Raw genomic sequence first — 20,788 nt, 5'->3', positions numbered from 1 at the left:
ATGGTGAATTGTATAATTATTTTGTTATATATTACAGTTTAATAATCATAGAAATAAAGTGCACAATACATGTCATGTGCTTGGATCATCCCCAAACCATCCCCCTCCCCAGGCCCATGGAAAAATTGCCTTCCATGAAACTGGTCCCTGGTGCCAAAAAGGTTTAGGACTGCTGCTCTAGAACATGACTACCTCTCTCTTACAAGGATCCTTGTGATAACACTGGGATCACCCAAATAATCCAGGATGTGCTTAACAGAATCACACTTGCAAAATCCCCTTTGCCATCTAAAGATAACACATTTACAGGTTTCAGGGGTTAGAACGTGAACATCTTTGGGTAATCATTATTTTCCCTACCAGAGTGCCATTTCCCTACTAGAAAAATCTATAGCCTATGCCTGTTTTCTGAGATACTTTCTCCCCAAACTCCTTTACATTACTAGAACCCTGTGACCAAAGAAAAATAAAAATCAGCTTTGGAAAATAAAAATAAAATAACATCCCCAATCTTAAAGAAAGACAGTTCTCTTTAAAAAGCTCCTAGCCACTTGGTCAAGCTTCTAAGCTAATTCCATGTAAAGGTGAATACAACAATTATAATAATCTCAAGATTCCAAGAAGACCGTAGAGTTGAGCTATTTTGGGGGGCTTTCATTATTTTTTCTTTCTGTATATGGATTAGAACTCAATGGGGTCTTGCTTTAAGAATATGAATCCGTAATCTTTATTTCCTCAATTCTGCTCGGTCGACATTTCTAGGCATTCAGCTACCATTTTGTTCTAGATCCTTGTCAATGTCCAACTCTGTTCTTAACAGTCCCCCAAAATGCTGATGCTGGATTTGAAGGTCACTATAACAAATTCTCTTTGGGGGCTGTGTTTATTGCATTATTTGAGCACCTACATGGTTACCATTGCTTTTTTGGAGGGTGAAAGTAGGTACCAAAAACTACCAAACACTCCACCAGGGTTCAATGAACTTAAAATGCATTTGGCCCCATCTAAGTGATTTGGAAACTAGAAGAACAAAATTCAAGCAAATTGAGTGAACATCTATGGAGCATGTACTCTGTACCACGCTGGCATAAAACACTACCATATAAAGATAAATATGCAAACACTTCGACTTAGTACCTACGAAGGATTTTCCATAATCTACGTTTTTATAAGTATTTCCATAATAGCAAGACTTCAATTTGTTCCCACCTCTAAAAAAATTACATCTCTACCTATATGTGACATTGTACAAAGAAAATCAAAGTTATTTCTTTATAACTGAGCGGTATTTTTTCATTTGTGTTTTTGAGTGTCATATGACACAACAAAAAGCACATTGGCTCTCCAGTACACAGGCCTCAGTATGAACCCCCTGCCTAAGAAATAGGAACCTTGGACAAATTGCTTACTATCTCCTCGGTTTAGTTTCCTCATTTATAAAATGGGATTAATAAGGGTCCCACCAAACCACTTTACTAAGAACCAGAAAAAAAGATGAGGGCTTTACACAGGTGCAGTGGATGGGTGTGTGGCTGATGAATGGCGGCCATGATCATCACCCTCCTCCAGCGACCTGGTTACCAAACATGCTGCTCCCAGTTGGAAGTACCAAGTTTCAGGCGGGATGCATGCTTAGCCTTTATAGCTCCTTCACCTCCCTCATGGGTTTGGAAAGAGCTTAATATGAGGACCAATTAAGTTGATAACACTCTTCAGTTCCTATTTGGAATGATTTTTTCAATGCCTTTAAATGTAACTCACTTGTCATATAATTGGATGTTATAAAAGTCTCCATTTAAAAAAAATTTACCCAGTTGAGTATCTTCTGCAAGATGCTGACTCTATAGTTTTTAAAACCTATTACTATTCCAGCCATTTTTCGCTTTGGATATAATCCCTCATTTTCATAGAGCACATAAGGCTGGCCATCCAGCCAATTGTGAGCTTTTAAAACTCTCCATTCATATAGCTCCCATTTGGAATCATATTTCTGAGAGGAAGAAATGATATCAATGTTTTTTATCTATCCTATGCTTCTAGAAAATTTGAACACTGACATCTTTGTTTTATGTGATTTTGAGTTGGTGGGCAATTGAGAGGTTGGGACATGGTATCAGGGAGGACTGAATATGAATCCCAGCTCTGTCACTTACTTGCTTTCGCAGGAGACTTAAGTTGTTGTGCCTCAGTTTATCCATCTGTAAAATGGGATTATAATAGAACCTCCCTAATAAAGATGTTGTGATATTTGACAGAATGCTTAGTATACTGCCTGTTGTGTATATTATTGCCATCATTAATATTAGCAATATTATTATCATACTACTGTACTTCACTGATTTATGGTTGGAATAAATTTAGCTGTTATACATAAAGTGCTTAGTGTAAAGTCTGGCAAAAAGTATGTTCTTAGTAAACGGCAAATACTATTCATTATCATTCATATTTAAGGGTTTCATAAACATTAACTCATTTAATAATTATAGTAATTATATGTGTTGATTCTATGACTCCATTTTACATATGGATAAACTGAAGCAGTAAAGGACAGGAAAAAATATATAAGGGCTTTTATACAGGTGCAGTGGGTAGATGGGTGACTGATTAGTGGGTGGGTGATGAGTGGCTGGCTGATGAGTGCTGATCATAATCATCACCCTCTCCCAGTGCCCAGGTTACCAGATGTGCTGCTCCCAAGCGTAAGTATTAAGTTTCAGACAGGTTGCACATTTATCCTTTATGGCTCTTTCACCTCCCTCATGGCTTTGGAAAGAGCTTAAGGGCTAAATATCTTGCACAAATCACATAGGTATTAAGTGGCAAAGCTGGGGTTTGAACCCAAGAGCCATTTTATATCATTTGGCTATAAGATTCTGTTCCTGGACCAAACTGATGGTTGGGTTGCTATTTCCTGTGGCCCAGTAACGAGATGCAGATGAACTGGGGAGGAAGAAAGTTTTTATTTCTGTAACCGGTTACAGGGAGAAGGCCTGGAAATTATCGCCAGACCAACTCAAGATTAAAGTTTTCCAGAGCTTATATACCTTCTAAGCTATACGTCTACATGTAAGTGTGCATTTAGCTAAAGACGTAAGTGGTTAACTTCTTTTAATCTATAACTAAGGTCTGAGTCCTGAAGACCTTCCTCTGGAGCCTCAGTAAATTGACTTACTCTAAATGGGTCCAGGTGCTGGGGTGATTATCCTTATCTTGTCTCCCGCTAAATCACTGAGGTTTGGGGAGTTCCTTTAGACCCCCAATAAACTTGTTTGTGGAGGCCTGGGGAGTTTCTTCAGACCCACAATAAAACTTGTTTAATCCTAAATGGTTTCTGTTAAGAATTCCTTTGTTATTTTGTCATGCTTTAAGGCCCAGGAAAGGCCTAGACAAAACTCTTGGTGGGCTTTTGTTACATTCCAGCCTTTGTATAAGGGCCCTGGTTTTCAATATTGAACTTAACCGCTCAGTCAGTTCTGAAACCGTTGTTATGGAGGCCTGCTTTAGTGAGACCTGGCCTGCCACAATCTACTCCATTGAACATCTATCACAAAAGTGGCACTGGTGTGTCACTCAAGTCATGCCCTTGCTGAAAGACCCGTTACATTATCTAGAGCAAGGCCAGATAAATCAGACTGCAAAAATATTGCTGGACTTTGTAGGGTGGTTCTCATTCTAAAGTAGCATACCACCCACCCAGATGCCTGAGAGAAGGTAGGAAGTCACATTTTTTTTTATTAAATGGCTAAGTGGGAACAGCGAAAAATTAAGCATGGTTGGAAATGAATGAGACACCCACTGATTCTAGAAGAGCTGTTCTTTAGTAAGAATGACTAAACATTTTCATTGTTCTGATGGTGATTAAAACAACTTAGCAACAGCAGTATCACCCCCTTAAGAAGAAAGAAGGCCTTAACAGGGAGGATGTGGCTGAGAAACACAGCTTCTCATAGGAAGCTGAAGTGTGAGATTACCTTATAATGCTGACCTTATAATAAGATGCTCTAGTTCAGGTGTGAGGCCAAGGTAATTCAGAGGGTCCTTGGAAATAAGCAGGCTGGATTCAGTGCATAACTGAGGTACTGCTTCTCCTAAATAACGTGCTCAATGCAACCTGCTTGGTGTAGATTGCATTTTACAGGCAGTAGTGCAGGGGTAATGATGTGATGGATTTGACAATATTCTTACTATACAATGTATTGAGCATTTACTAAGCACTTCATTCTTTCCATACACATTTTCACTGGAATGGTGTGAATTCTTACATCAGCCACCTAAAGTTAGTAGTGCTGTTTCACCATTTTACAAATGAGGAAACTGAGGCACACAAGCTTGAAATGACATGCCCTGTGTCTTACAGCTAGAGTATAGTAGAGTTAGGGGTCAAACCCAGGTTTGCCCACCTCTATCACCTGCTGATCTAATCACTCAGTCTCATGGGCAGCCAAGAATGGGAGAAAGAACCAGATCAGAAGTATTTTAACCAGTCAGGAGACCTACAGGAAGGCACTTGGTTTTCTCGTCTCATCAAAAACCTGGTTTTAGGGGTTGAGAAAGCAAGGGTCCCTCTTTTCCCGGGAACACAGCTTTTCTGCTAGGTTGTTTTCAGTATCTTATTGATTCTGATTGGTCAGGTGCTCTTCTGTGACCCAAGGCCTGGGGAGGAATGGCTTAAGTCAATCAGAAACTCTGGAAATAAAGATGTGAGGTTAAAATACATGGCTAAGAAGGGCTGAGGGATGAATTCCACAAAGAGAAATCAGAAACCTGATATTGGGTGGGATTAAATAGATATCGGAGAGAGAAACAACATAGTCTCCCAATTTTGTAACATGATGATGAGATGCTTTGTTACAGCCAGTGCTGTGGCCAGAGCTGGCTTTTGCCTGAACAGTTATTTCAGGAGAGGAATTCTTCCAGGAGACATGTCTGACTCCTCTCAGAATCCTAGCTGTGCTCCAGTGGGGTTCTGCTCCATTTTTCTCACTTATTAAGTGAATATCATATGCTCAAGGTACATTTTCTCTCTTCCTGCTTGCATGGCTACAGAGCACTATGAAAAATAGAGACTTAAAAAAAACCTGGCAGTGCAACCAATCTTTATGCAAAAAAAAAAAAAAAATCTCAGAGTCTTAAAGCAGTAGCCATAGCCCTAACGGAGGCTGGGTATAAAGGGAACTCATTGCTGAATTCCAGGTAATTATTTAGGCAACAGGCATCCTTACCATGCAGCACAGGAGTGCCCACAAATCTCCAATTCACTGTCACAGCAAGGAGAAAAAATACTTCCCTGTAGGAAGGGCCTTGGGTAAAAGGAAGGATAGCAGTTTGCTTTCTATATATACATTGCACCTGAGGTCAGCCCCTCGGGGAGGAGGCCCTGGTGGGAACAGCTCAAGCCAGCAAGGGCTGATTGTTGCTCCATTTAGAGAGCACCTGAGTTAAACAGGTGAAAAGCCTTTACTGTAAAAGGCCTCAGGGTCAGGAAACAAATAGCTGAGATATATCACTGTGTGTGGGTGAAATGGGAGCAAATGAAATGAAGGTGATGTGAGAGTGGGATACACACACACACACACACACACACACACACACACACACACACACACACACACACACACACACACACACACACACACACGCTCTGGTGCTGGGTGCTTGAAGATTTGCCAGCCAGGCCTGGTGCCTTCTAACAGAGGGTCAAAGCACTTCTGCCCCCTAACTTGCCCAGTGTCCCAGTCTCTTGGGCTGACCCTGGCTGATGCTGGGAATTCTTGTTACATACCTGATCCCCCAGCACCTAACATGCTGCTGGATACAAACAAAAACTCAAAATAAAAAAGTACTTGGAATGTTTGGCCATTTGGGCTGGACTTGTGTTTCTGGTTAATATTCTTGTGGGCTTGTCATACATTTTGATATGTAAAGCACTCATCAGTCTGGCGGCTGCTGGTGTCATTGACCGACAGAACTTAGGAAGCGTTCTTGGGGCTTTAGTGTGATTAGTAGGAGGAACAACCTCAGGGGAGGGGAAGGAAGGCATTCTCTCAGTAGGAACCACGGTGTGTCACAATTACTCATTTGCATATCAAAGACATAACCTCATATTAGACCACAAACTGGTGAAATCATGTTAGGAAGATAAAGATAACAATAGCAACACTTATCTGGGATATTTTTTTTTTTTTTTTTTTTTTTTTTTGTGAGTGCTCACCATATGCCAAGCACTTTTAAGGGCACTTAACACATTTTAGCACTTGCTCATCTAACAAATAGTATGACTTTCCCTGTTTCCCAGATGAAGAAATTAAGGCAAAGAATTTAGGTTACTTGTTGAAAGTTACACAGCTAGTAAGTGGCATATGCTGCTTTCAGTCTTCAGAGTGGTGGTTCTCAGACTTTGGCAAGCAATAAATTCCCTGGAGAGTTTGTTAAGAAGCACAAGGCTGGGCCCCAACCCCAGCGTCTCTAATCAGGTAGGTCTGGGATGGGCCCTAAGAATTTGTAGTTCCAAGTTCCCAGGTGATGCTGATGTTGATGGTCCAAGGGCCACACTTAGAGAACCAAACTCAGATAGGCTCTAGAGTTTACACCCAACAGATTTTGAGTGCAAAGAATATTCATGGAGAAATTGTGGCACATGTCACTTTGAACTTACACGTTACATTCTTGTCATAGGATCCAATTTTTGTGCCCAGATGTGGGACATTTTCTCTCTCACCTCCAAAACCATGAGCATCTGAATGGTACATGATGAGCATTTTGTGTAGATTTCCCACAGCTGCTGGTGTGGAGGTTGACTTTTCTTCTCCTTATTCCTTCTCAGAGTAATTTGTTACCATGGCTTAAGGAGCCCTGTATCTGGTAGCCATCATTTAGTGATTGGCTAAATAAAATACATACATTGAAACAAAATACTTACAAAGTTATGGGGAAAAATGGTGGTCCTCATAAAATTTATTTTCCCCTTTTTATGGCTGGCCAGTTAGAAAAATTATTTCCCAGCTATCTATGCAGCTAGGATGTTGTATGAGTCCATTCTCATGCTGCTAATAAAGACATACCTGAGACTGGGTAATTTATAAAGGAAAGAGGTTTAATGGGTTCACAGTTCCACATGGCTGGGGAGGCAAATCGTAGTGGAAAATGAATGAAGAACAAAGTCACCTCTTACATGGCAGCAGGCAAGAGAGCATGTACAGGAGAACTCCCCTTTATAAAACCATCAGATTTCATGAGAATCATTCAATACCACAAGAACAGTATGGGAGAAACTGCCCTTATGATCCCATTATCTAATACCTTGCCCTGCCCTTGACATATGGGGATTATTACAATTCCAGGTGAGATTTGGGTGGGGACACAGCCAAACCATATCAGGTGGTGATATGATTAATGTTTCCCTAAATGAAATGGATGCATTTTTCATTTTACTTTCTTCATAAGAAAATTTATTGCCTTGAATTTCCTTGTTTTTTCCTTTCTGTGAGCTGGAATACAGACAGGATAGCAATCCAGCTTTGATCTTACAGATGATGACAATACCTTAGGGATAGTGAACAACAAGATGGGAGAAAACTGGGTCCCTGAAAGACTGTATGGAGCAGAGCTTCCCTGCCATCCTGAACCTCACATCTCTAAACTATTTTATGGGAAAGAAACAATCTTATTTAAATCAGTAAATTTTCAGATTGTTCTTTGCTACAGCATCTTAGCCTTGGCAATAAATAATACAGATAACATATGATGGTATACATATATTGGTTATCTAAAATTACACCCCCAAACTTAGTAGCTTACAGCAACTAACATTTACTATCTCTTTTGCTGGTCAGGAATTGGGAGCACATTAGCTGACTGGATCTTGATTGAGGTCTCTCCTAATGCTGTAGATAAGATGTTGGTTGGGGCTGCAGTAGTCTGAAAACCTTATTGGAGCTGGAAGATGAATTTCCAAAATGACTCCCTCACATAGTCATTGATAGGAGGCCCCAGTTCCTTGCCTTTCCATAGAGCTACTTAAGTGTCCTTAAAACATGGCAGTTGATCTTGTGAGTGATCTGAGGAAGAGGAAGGAGGAAGCCACAGTGCCTTTTGTGACTTCACCTTGGCAATCACACTGTCACTCCTACTGTATTCTATTGGTGTGCTGAGCAGCCCTATTAATGTGCGAGGGGACTGCATAGGTGCATGAATACCAGGAAGAAGTCAGCCAGATGGCTGGGGGCCATCTTGGAAGATTGCCACCACATGGTATGAAACTAGTTCCAAGGTGAACTCTTAGCTAGGTCGGGAATGGCAGGCACAGGATGTTTAGATTGTTCAGGTTTTATGGATATGTATACATACTTATGCACACATACACATGTATATGCTGAGTGTCTTTCTGAAAGGACACTTACCAAACTGATAGCAGAGAAGGTGAGTTAGGGTACTAGGGTGTGAAGAGTAATGCCTTTTACGATATATCCTTTTGTAGAGTTTGATAGGTATATTTGTTTTTAGCTAATGTTTAGTCAAAACATGATTTTTTTTTCCTTTCCAACTTTTAGGTTCAAGGGGTTACATATGCAGATTTGTTACATGGGTAAATTGCGTGTCACTGGGGTTTGGTGTCACCAGTACCTGGATGGCAAAGGTAGTTTTCCAATCCTTACTCCACTTTCACCCTCCACCCTCAAATAGGCCCCTGTGTCTACTGATCCCTTTTCTGGGTTCATGTATACTCAAAAAACATTACTTTTGTTAAAAAGCCAAACAAAATTAAAAACGAAAACCAAAACAAAATGACAAAAGAAACCGAAACAATTGTTATACAAACTTGAGTCCAACATACAACCTATCCAAAAAAAGCAAGCTTGCATTAGAATTTGATATTGCTTTTGCTTCTTAGACTAATAACTGACTATGAGTTAAACAGTGTTTTTTTTTCCTTTGTAAAAAGAAATTTTCCAGAGCAACAGTTTTTATGAATAGTTAATACCTTTTCTGGGATGCACAAAAATTTGGAGGTTTAAGTGGGAAGCTCAGGAAAGTACACAGTGTCATCCATAGCAAATGTATTCAGTAGGCAGAAATAACAAAGAAACATAATGAACTCCATTTTTCTCTTTCAGAAGAACAACTTCTTTTATGTAACCAAAGGCATTTAAAATACTAATTGATATGGCTTGTCTCTTGAAACAAAGCAGTCAATGACCACAGAATTGCAAAGTTGTTTGCAAACAATGAACAAATCCTGTTCCCTGAAATGTTTTACTGAATATCTAGACTGTGTTCTTCAAAAGGCAATGGGAGAATTTTTATGTTAGCTAGAACAATTATTTAACAGAAGTAATAACACTTCTTTGCTCAGGACCCAAAGATTGGAGCAGTGAATGGGGTTTATGTAGATAACTATCGATAAAATGGGAGGTGGCAAACTGTTTCTCCATTTTTGACCATTCACAGCTGGTCATCCACATTACTGCATCTCAGATGATGCATGGTGACTAAAGTTTTAAAACTTTCCAATCTATGGTATGACCCGTATGCAACCCATGCCACATGTGACTCATCGGATGAGTTAGACAACATCCGAACTAGTCTTTTCCTTTTAAACAAGGTGAGTCAATGGAATACATGCTTGGATATTATGGCAATTTGAAATTGCAATGGAAGTTTCTAAAAACTTTCTTTCCATTTTTATGCTTATCCCATCCCAGACCTATTCAGATAGTTCACAAAAGGCATTAGTCACCAGGTCAGACAAATAATACTACAGTAGATTATAGTTAATGGGGAGGAAGTGATTTGGGACAAATAAAGTATGATTGGAGGTGTTTGTTTTCTTTTCTTTTCTTTTTTTATTTGTGTGTGTGTGTTTTTTTTCTTGAGATGAAGTCTTGCTCTGCTGCCCAGGCTGGAGTGCAGTGGTGTGATCCCAGCTAACTACAACCTCTGCCTCCCAGGTTCAAGTGATTCTCCTGTCTCAGCCTCCTAAGTAGCTGGAGCTGTAGGCACCTGCCACCATGCCTGGCTAATTTTTCTGCTTTTAGTAGAGATGGGGTTTCACCATGTTGGCCAGGCTGGTCTCAAACTCCTGACCTCAGCTTCCCAAAGTTCTGGGATTACAGGAGTGAGCCACCACACCTGGCCCAGTGTTTGTTTCATATGTATTGTTGTGGGTTGAATTGTGTCCCCCAAAAAGATATATAACAATCCTAATCCTTGGTACCTGTGAATATGACTGTATTAGTCCATTGTCAAATTGCTATAAATACCTGAGACCAGGTAATTTATAAAGAAAAAAGGTTTGCTTGGCCCACAGTTCTGCAGGCTGTACAGGAAGCATGGCAGCATTTGCTCAGCTTCTGGAGAGTCTGCAGGAAACATACAATCATGGCAGAAAGTGAAGGAGGAGGCAGCACTTCATGTGGCCAGAGCAGGAGGAAGAGAGAGGCGGTAAGTACTACACACTTTTAAACAACCAGATCTTGTGCTAACTCACTCATATTACAGTACTAAGGGAGGCTGATGCTAAATCATTCATGAGAACTCTGCCCCCATGACCCAATCACCTCCTACCATGCCCACCTCCAACACTGGGATCACAAGTAAACATGAGATTTGGGTGGGGACACAGATCCAAACCATATCAACCTTATTTGGAAATACGGTCTTTGTAGATGTAAGCAGGTTGAAATGAGATCATACAGGATTAGGGCAGGTCCTAAATCCAACAACTGGTATCTCTATAAGGTGAGAAAGAATTGAAGACCAAAGGAGACACGGGGAAGAAGGCCATTTGAAGATGGAGGCAGAGATTGGAGTGATGCAAATTTGCAGCTGCAAATCAAAGGAACACCAAAGATTGCTGGCAACTACAACAGGATAGGAAGAGGCAAGAAGGATCCTCCACTTCTAGAGCCTTCAGAGAGAGATAGCCCTGCCATTAGCTATTTTTTTTTAATGATGGGGTCTTGCTTTATTGCCCAGGCTGGAGTGTAGTGGCATGATTACAACTCATTGCAGCCTCGTCCTCCTGGGCTCAGATGATCTTCCTGCCTCCCCTGAGTAGCTGGGACCACAGGCAGATGCCACCACATCTGGCTAATCTTTGTATTTTTTGTAGAGATAGGATTTCTCCATGTACCCCAGGCTAGTCTTGAACTCAGCTCAAGTGATCTGCATGCCTTGGCTTCCCAAAGTGCTGGGATGACAGGTGTGAGCCGCTGCACCTGGCCAACACCTTGATTTTAAACTTCCAGCTTCCAGAACTATAAGAGGCTAGATTTTCATTGTTTTGACAGTTTGTGGTTTTTTTTTTTTTTTAATAGTAGCCCTAGGAAACTATACCAGCAGTGGTGTATTAGTCCATTTTCACATTGCTGTAAAGAACTGCCCGAGACTGGGTGATTTGTAAAGAAAGGAGATTTAATTGACTCACAGTTCCACATGGTTGGGGAGGCCTCAGGAAACTTCCAATCATGGCAGAAGGGGAAGCAGGCACATCTTACATGGTGGTAGGTTAGAGAGAGTGGAGTGTGAAGGAGGAACCATCAAACACTTACAAATCAGACTTCGTGAGAACTCACTATCACGAGAACAGCATGGGGGATACCACCCTCATTATCCAATCACCTCTTATCACGCCTCTCCCTCGACATGTGGAGATTATGGGGATTACAATTCAAGATGAGATTTGGGTGGGGACACAGAGCCAAACCATATCAAGTGGATACTGTGGAACAACTATATTAAGAATTAATATGTACTAGGTAATAAATGGTTTTTATGGCTGCATAAGTTTAACTTGAATAAAGTTAAGTATTTTATCTCTATAAAAACTTCTAAGGGCTTTTGACCTAAGATTAGCAGCTATAGCTGACTAAACACTTCCCTTCTTTCCAGAAAGTATGTTGAAGACATTAGGCACATTAATGCAGTTGATTATCACAACAACTCTATGAAGCTAGAGAATATTACTCTCCTCATTTTAGAGATAATAAAACTGAGGCACAGAATGGTGAAATACTTGCACAATGGGCAGATAAAAGTGGAGCCAAGATTCAAAGCTAGACAGTTGAGTCCAGAGCCTGGGCTGTCCTGTTATATAAGGAGCCCTGGGGATCTTTAAGGTTTCCCATCATGATGGTGAACCTATGTTTCGTGTGTGCAGAGAATTCATGGGATGAATGTTCAATGGAAGATGACTGCTGATCTGTCACTGGCCACACATTCTACTGCTTAGAGTATAATTTCAGGATTCAAGCAGTTTAGGATCCCTGGAAACATTAACTGAAACAATTATTAGTGTCCTCCAGTGGTGGCAGACATATTCAAAGAGCTGAACAAATTATTTTTCTAACTAAATAGTCTCACTTGGAATCACCTTTTTTTTTTCCCCTGCAGGACTCGGGATTTGGACAGGAAGGCACACATTGGTTAGTGACAAATACCGTCTGACAAAAGCAGAAGAAGAAAAACCCACACCAGCGAGTGGAAAAAGGAGCTAAATCAATGGGCTGTGAGAATTGAAGGAAAGCTGATTCGGGTGTGAAGAAATGGTGTGGTTGTGAGGCATGCCACGTTGCTGAAATGATGAGCTTGTTTAAACAAATGGACAACCCAGAAGAAATCAGGGAGACCTAGACACAGAACCAGTGGGATGCAACTATTGGCAAAGGGAAGGAAAGTGGGAAATACCCAATCGCAAGCATTTAAAAATCCACACATTCAGAGAATGGAGTGGGTGGATGACTGCAGAGGAGTAAACGATGGTGCTTTTGGTGTTAGAAGGTCAAGATCTGTTTTCCCACTCTCAGAAGATGACTTGCTTCTTATTTGATCAAAAATAGTGGAGCCGTCAGAAAACAATTCCCTCCGATTTTCACCACCAAATCAACCACCCACCCGCATCTGTGCCCATTGATTTTCCTTCCCACCTGGCACATGGAATAAATGGCCCCTTCTCATATCTGCCCCTCCACCTATGCTGTGGAGGGTGTTCCCTCTCACCCTCCCTAGGACTTTCCTTCTATAATCTTCCACTTTTCTTTTTTGTGTCATTGTTTTTTCACTCTTTACAGGATCATAAAAATCAGTTTATAATCATTCTAAAATTATTTCCTTCTCTGAAATGTTTTCCCTCAAAGCTACAGTCTTCAAGCTACAACCCTATATTTCACTCCCCTCCTCCTTTATAGCAAAACTGAAGAATTCCTCGTATTCTATTTTTCCACTTCTTTACTTCCCGTCTATCTGGAAAGCACTCTAATCAGGCTTTTATCCAGACCATTCCACCGAGTTATTCTCTGTGTCTTTGTCATCATTAGAACGACTTTGGGTCACCTAACACTTTTCTAGAACATACCATCTCCAGAGCATTGTGTCTTTTGTTTAACATGCAGTCCTTTGGGAATCCAGGTATTTTGCTTGTTTTGGATATTTTATCCTACAAGCTACAGTATTTATTATGTAACATTAGGACATTCCCCCCGCTACCCAAATCTGCAATGATTACATTTATGATTTCTCCAATGCCACTGCCTACTTTGTTTTATTTCAAAGAGATTTTTAAAAGACCTGTTTATAACACTGAACTTTTGTAATTGTGAGGGTCATCTCTTCAGAAATAAATACTCAATCTGTGTATAAAGAAAAGCAAAAAATAAATGTAAGAAATCAATTATGTTTAGGAGCCTCTCTCTAGAAGTATCTTAAACTAGAATTGACTGAGTATCCTTCAGGTGAGGTCTTCCCTAAATTACATTTGGTTTTTCACAATAATGTAATTGAAAAACTTTGTAAAGACTTGTATGTAAGATGATTCCCTATTTTCTGAATGGTGAGCTTTGGAGAAAACACCTTACCTCATATTCAGGCACATATGTTGTTTAAGGCTACATAAAAACCAGATTGATTGATCTGTCACAGTGGTTGAAGTAAACCTTACCCTGTATACTGACAACAATTTCTCATAGGCCCAAACAACTAAACCACTTTTCTGCAAAGCAACACATCTTGATAAAATCCTGCATTCCCTGTCTCATCTCATTCATTTTCTATATAAAGCACCTCTTGAACACACAAGTACCCCACAGAAAAACTGTCAGACCTTTAATTCCAGGTATGAACTTTAGTATTCCATAACTCATGGCCTCATGAAACCCATTTCATATTTATAACCTATATTTAGAAAATTTTGGCCTGCCCCCTCTTTCTGAGGTTGGTTTCCTCATCCACGACATTCAGGTTGTTGTCTCAAATCAGAAATAATAATGAGATTGCCTGGGGGTACGTTTCCTTTAGCACAGGTCTCTGAAGCCCACACATAGTATGTTCTCATTCCAATGGAATTTTTGGATACTTCTGCCGTCTCATTCTGCTACCCCAAAATTTTTTAAGAGTTCAGAAATGGATGAATATAGATTTGAGAAGTGAACATGTAGAGTAGACATGTTCCTGATTAGTAATTTTCATTTTTAAGAAGTTCAACAAATGAAAACCTTTTAGGTGATTTATAAATCTTTCTGTCACTAAAGATAAGATTTTTAAAAAAATGTTTAATTCCTGCTCTTTTTCCAACATCACTCTGCCTTCCATTACTAAAAACTTAAAAAGTACTATCACAAAGAAGAATAAGTAATAAGGTCTACCTATATTCCATGATTTATAGAGTTGGCCCAAGGTCATGTACACAACCATGTGGCATGACTTCAGTTCACCAATACGTAGCCTTCTTTCTATGCAACTGGCCTCCTACTTAAATTCTCCTCAAAACATCTTTTGGCTTAAAACATTTAAAACCATAGCCATTACTGCAAAACAACAATAGAAACACAAAGAATATCAGCTATTATTTATTGGATATATATTAACTTTTAGGATATATTTAAGTGATCTACCCAAATTATCTCCTTGCAAGTTAGACACTATAATTAACTCAATTTTTCAGATAAAAAAACTGAGGCTTAAAGAAGCTAAGAACTTCCTAGACAAAGCTATTTAAGTTGAGGGCTTGATGAAAATCCATGCTCTTCTCCTCTTTGTATATTACCCCATTCTCAGAGCTAAAATGCACCCAGTAGATTCTCTGATCCAACTGCCTCATTTTCAGGATACACAATGGATGCCAAGAGAGGTAGAGTGACTCATTTGAGGTTACACAATAGCTGACTCAAGATCATAGCCTGGATCCTTCTCATTTAAGTCTAATGGTCCAGGTGCAATATGATACTGCATCCAACATAATTAGGATCCTGGAAGACAAGGGACTCATACTGGCTTTCCCTGCCCCCAACTCCCAAGATAAGTAGAGGCCTTTTATTGCATCATTAAAATATTGCAAATAGGTCTTAGGAATTATCTGCTATCTTGTTTCTGTAGCTGGACGACTCTTAGATCTTATTCACCAGCCTGCAAAACTGTTCTGTTTTCAGTGACATAGATATCATCCCCAAATTTTCTGATATCCTTTTTAACTATTGTGATTTGTTCAATCAAAGCAGTTGAATTTGAAACAAGATAAATGTTTCCTTCAATGATTAACTCACCTGGCCGGGTGCGGTGGCTCATGCCTGTAATCCCAGCACTTTGGAAGGCTGAGGCAGATGGATCACGAGGTCAGGAGATCGAGACCATCCTGGTTACATGGTGAAACCCCGTCTCTACTAAAAATACAAAAAATTGGCCTGGCGTGGTGGTAGGCACCTGTAGTCCCAGCTACTTGGGAGACTGAGGCAGGAGAATGGCGTGAAGCCGGGAGGTGGAGCTTGCAGTGAGCTGAGATCGCACCACTGCACTCCAGCCTGGTCGACAGAGCAAGACTCCATCTCAAAAAAAAAGGATTAACTCTGAGCTTGAGGTACTGAACAAGAAACACTTGGCCTCATCCAGACCCTGCAGATGTATTTTTCACCCAAGAAATTTTGGATTTCAACAAGAGACCCATTCTCCTGGATAACAACATTGATGGGGGAGTGAGTATACACAGACGTCATCTTTTAACGAATGTCCAGTATAACACCCTTGATCATGTTTTGTACCTGACGACAAATAGTGCAAATGGTAGCCAGTTCCTTTCTATTTCCCCACTATTTGCCAACCTGGAGCTTATTCTTTTGCTTTCTGAGGAGATGGAGTTCTACACTGATGTGATTGAAGTCCCTCTGCAGGGTTTCTCTGAAGTCCTTCATAGTAACTGTGCTTCCCTTCAGAGTGATGTCCATGTTTTCTGGAATGTCCGCAGTCAGATTGCTGAGAATGGTTTTCATTCTTGTAATAGATGCAGCAAAGAGACACACTGGCTTTTGACTCAAAGGAAGCTGACTTGAAAATGTAGTAGAATTGTGTACAGACACACACTTAGGAGAGACAGTGGTGAATTCTTAGTTCCAGTTACTTTTCAGCTTCTTTTAGTTCATTCCCATCATGCTAAGTTGAAAACCTTCAGCCTATACAAAGTGCTACCATTGATTTAGTGTCTAACCGTGTAGTTGTTTGGATAAGACTCAGGAGGAAATCCTTTTTGTTCATCTCATCTTCCTGAACTTTGCTCTAACTTCACTCATCACATTTACATGGAAAGTGAGACCAATAGACTAAGATATATTTAGAGATATTTTGTATGCTGCATTTTCATGTTAGTTATTCAAAGATAAATAGAACATTTTCTCTTTTCAAGCTTCACTTCTCTATCTAATATCTATCATACATCTATCTAACTATCCATCCATTTATCTATTCTCTAATTAAATTTTTACTTCTATAGTGATCAGCTGAAAAGACATACTTATACACCAAACCAAACAGGATAAAATAACTTTTTATCTCATACAGCTAACAGCTGACCCTCTATACACTCTGATTCCAACTATGCTTTTGTTAGGTTTTTGCCAAAACATTTCGCTGAGCCTGATGTAGAATTTTAGAACCACTTCTGAGGTTGACTGCCAAACCTACAAATTAATAAAATTAACAGGGACAGTGACTCCAAGCAGTGGTGGCACAAGAGAGGCAATTGCACAAAGTATGCCAGAGATTTTGATCAACAAAATTCTTCTAACAGATTGCCTGGCTGGAGTTTCAATCCTTATTTGCCATGGTATTAATGCATACTATTTTTCACAGATGAAAAGAAATGATTGTGTTGAAGAATAATTTGCCACCTCTTCTAGTGGAGTTTGATGGAACTGTTCAAAGCCATGTGATCAATGAATTATTTATAGACTACAGTACTAATATCTGGTAGCAGTGCTATTGTTAAGGGTATGTCAAGCTTTCCAATAGATCCTGGCTTTTTTTTTTTTTTTTTTTTTTTTTTTCCTTCCTGAGCATGGATCCTTTGCCCTCTTAAAATTGTAACAAGTAGAAAGTTGGTAGAGAGAATGACATTTTATAACAAAAATTACCAGTGGCTCAGTAGACAGCAAAGAAAATTCCCCTTTCCCCAGTTACATTTAATCTCCAGGGACAAAAATTTGGAGGTAAGGGAATTGGAATAAACATACATTCTCTCAACATAAAGCCAAGATTGCTTAGTATCAAGAATAATGATACAATATGTTTTTATGTAAGATTTACGGCAAGATTAACATATGAATAAAGTTCTGGGCAAGCTAATGGTTTTATCAGCTCACTTTCACACTATCTTTTTCACATTTAAGGGGGCCTTTGTCCTGTCGGAGTCAGACCTACTCCGCAAGTCCTCTCAAGACAGCATTTCCTAACATCCCTCTATCCAAACAGACTAAATTGTCCAACTTAAGGATGGGGAATATGTGGTGCTCATGGCGGTAACAGACATCACTAATCAACTGCATCACTATTACAGCACTCTGCTGCTGAACCTTCTTGGCCAAATCATACTTAAATTTTGTTAGTTATTTATGCACTGGTAGTCTTGAAGAATGCATTTTACTACCCCCATTTTATAGGAAGGGCAAACAAGTTTTCAAAAGTTACATAGCTAGGACTGGAAGCAGGGTCTAAATTCTACTTTAAAACAGTATAACAACTGTTCCAGGCATCGTGGGGATAGTGGTAGAAAAACAAAATGCTACCTAGCTTTCAATTAAGTCACAAGACCACTACTAAATATACATATATATAAAATTATATTTTATATATAAATTATATAATTATATATGTTGTATTACATATAATATATACTATATAATATAATATATAATTATATTACATATAATATATGCTATATATAATATAATATATAATTACATTACATAAGGTTCTTCAGGACTAAATAGAATTTGGACACAGAATCCATGCCTTGGGAATTTGATTTTTGAAAAAGTAGCCACTGTACATTAGAATGAATTGGATTTCACTCACTGCTCCCTAAATCCCAGTAAGCCTACCATAATCTAAGTTATGAAACATCTACCTGGAATATTGCAATAGCATTCTAATTCAGGGGTCTATGACCTGGGTCCATGCATAAATTCAGGGGGTCCTTTGAACTTGGCTGAAAAAAACACTTCATTTTCACTAGCTTTTAACTACAATTGAGCATTTTCTCCAAATATGTCTACCTGTAGCAAACCACAGAGCTATAAGTAGAATCTGTGACTTGTTACCAATAAAAATCATTAAAAAGCCGGGCGCGGTGGCTCACGCCTGTAATCCCAGCACTTTGGGAGGCCGAGGTGGGCGGATCACAAGGTCAGGAGATCGAGACCACGGTGAAACCCCGTCTCTACTAAAAATACAAAAAATTAGCCTGGCGCGGTTGTGGGCGCCTGTAGTCCCAGCTACTCGGGAGGCTGAGGCAGGAGAATGGCGTGAACCCGGGAGGCGGAGCTTGCAGTGAGCCGAGATCGCGCCACTGCACTCCAGCCTGGGCGACAGCGAGACTCCGTCTCAAAAAAAAAAAAAAAAAAAAAAAAAAATCATTAAAAAAATTATACATTGGCCGGGCGCGGTGGCTCACGCCTGTAATCCCAGCACTTTGGGAGGCCGAGACGGGCGGATCACGAGGTCAGGAGATCGAGACCATCCTGGCTAACACTGTGAAACCCCGTCTCTACTAAAAAATACAAAAAATTAGCCAGGCGCGGTGGCGGGCGCCTGTAGTCCCAGCTACTCGGGAGGCTGAGGCAGGAGAATGGTGTAAGCCCAGGAGGCGGAGCTTGCAGTGAGTGGAGATCGCGCCACTGCACTCCAGCCTGGCGACAGAGTGAAAAAAAATTATACATTACAGATATTGTAATGTATAATTACATTACAATAAAAAAATTATACATTACAGATATTGAAAATATCTTGAAACATAATTGTGCTCATGATGTTTTAGAAATTATGGTGGATTTATCACTAGATTCTGTAATTTAATAAATTCATGAAGAGACATATATTTTCCTAAATGGCAGTTTTCTTTCAACATTTTGCTAACTGCATTTTGTATAACCATTTCCTTCACAATCTTGTGTATTTTTTCTACACTTGAAAACATTTTCCTGAGGAGGGGTTAGATGACAAAGGAACACAAAAAGTTTAAATGCTTGTTCTTACTTTTTCCCTTGCTTTCACCTGTACTCACCATGGTGTGTCCAGCATGCAACATCTCAGTGATTCTTGACAAAGATGAGTTTTATCACGTCTCTCTCCTGCTTTTGCCCTCCAATGGTTCTAATGAAATCTAGAGTCCTTGCCATAAGGACCTATGCAAACTGCCCCCACCTTCCCCATGTTCTCAGATCCCATCTGCCAAATCTCCCCCTCACTAATCATTTCATGTGGGACCCCCACACTGAACTCTTTGCCCTTGCCTTGTACTTGCTCTTCCCTCTGGCTGAAAACCTTGTTCCTGGTTATCCTCATGGTTCTCTCCCAACTTCCTTCAGGTCTCTGCTTAAGTGTCACTTTATCAAAGGGACCTTCTTTATTGTCTCAGTCCATTTAGTGTTGCTATAAAGGAATACCTAAGGCTTGGTAATTTACAAAGAAAAGAGGTTTATTTGGGTCATGGTTCTGCAGGCTGTACAAGAAGCATTGCACTAGCATCAGCTCCTGGTGGGAGTTTCAGAGAAAGGGGAGCCACCGTGTGCAGAGATCACAGGGCGAGAGAGGAGGCAAGAGAGCAAGCAGGGAGGCTCCAGGCTCTTTTTAACCCTTTTCCTGTTTAGAAAAAAATATATATATATGCAGCTCATTGCCAGCACTCATTTAATTTTACATAAACACACTCTTTGAGGCTGAAGTAAATCTGACTGATTTTCAATGTGAAAATAAAATACAGAAACTGTTCTTGGAGTTATGTGTAATAACTAATATCGGGATCATCTGAATCATCAGAATTGTCTATTTCAGAAACATTGGATTCATGCAATGAATTTTCAACCAACAACTGTTCAAGAATGATGTTAACATCATTGGCATGCTATGTTTTCTAGGATTTGACATTTTCAGCCATTGAGAATTACTATATTTTGTAAATGGAAGTACCACTACTGAAAACAGAATGCTATAAATAGAATGGTGCCTTTTGTTTCTAAAGTCTATTTACTAAAGTGACGTGAACATAATAACAAATGTGAAATATTTTGCGGCAAAGTTACTTTGGGGTAAATGCGGCAGCCGCAAGCACTACCTGCAAGTATTCTCAAGGCAAACGGGCGAAACGTTCACAACCAGCTCTTGCAGGTACTAACAGAGTGAGAACTCATTCATCCCCTCCCTACCCTGCCAAGGAGGATATTCATCTCTTCATGAGGGCTTCACCCCATGACCCAAACACCTCCCGTTAAGCCCCTTTTCCAATATTGGGGATCAAATTTCAACATTAGGTTTG

At 39.9% G+C, this 20,788-nt stretch overlaps 1 pseudogene; it reads right to left on the bottom strand.

Moving 5' to 3' along the window:
- Window positions 1–15,384: 15,384 nt before the first annotated feature.
- LOC100424119 (large ribosomal subunit protein uL6-like) lies at window positions 15,385–16,253 on the bottom strand (annotated as a pseudogene).
- Window positions 16,254–20,788: the final 4,535 nt, after the last annotated feature.

This window comes from Macaca mulatta, chromosome 2, assembly GCF_049350105.2.
Source record: "Macaca mulatta isolate MMU2019108-1 chromosome 2, T2T-MMU8v2.0, whole genome shotgun sequence".
Lineage (NCBI taxonomy): Eukaryota > Metazoa > Chordata > Mammalia > Primates > Cercopithecidae > Macaca > Macaca mulatta.
This window is presented reverse-complemented; position numbering and strand designations above follow the sequence as displayed.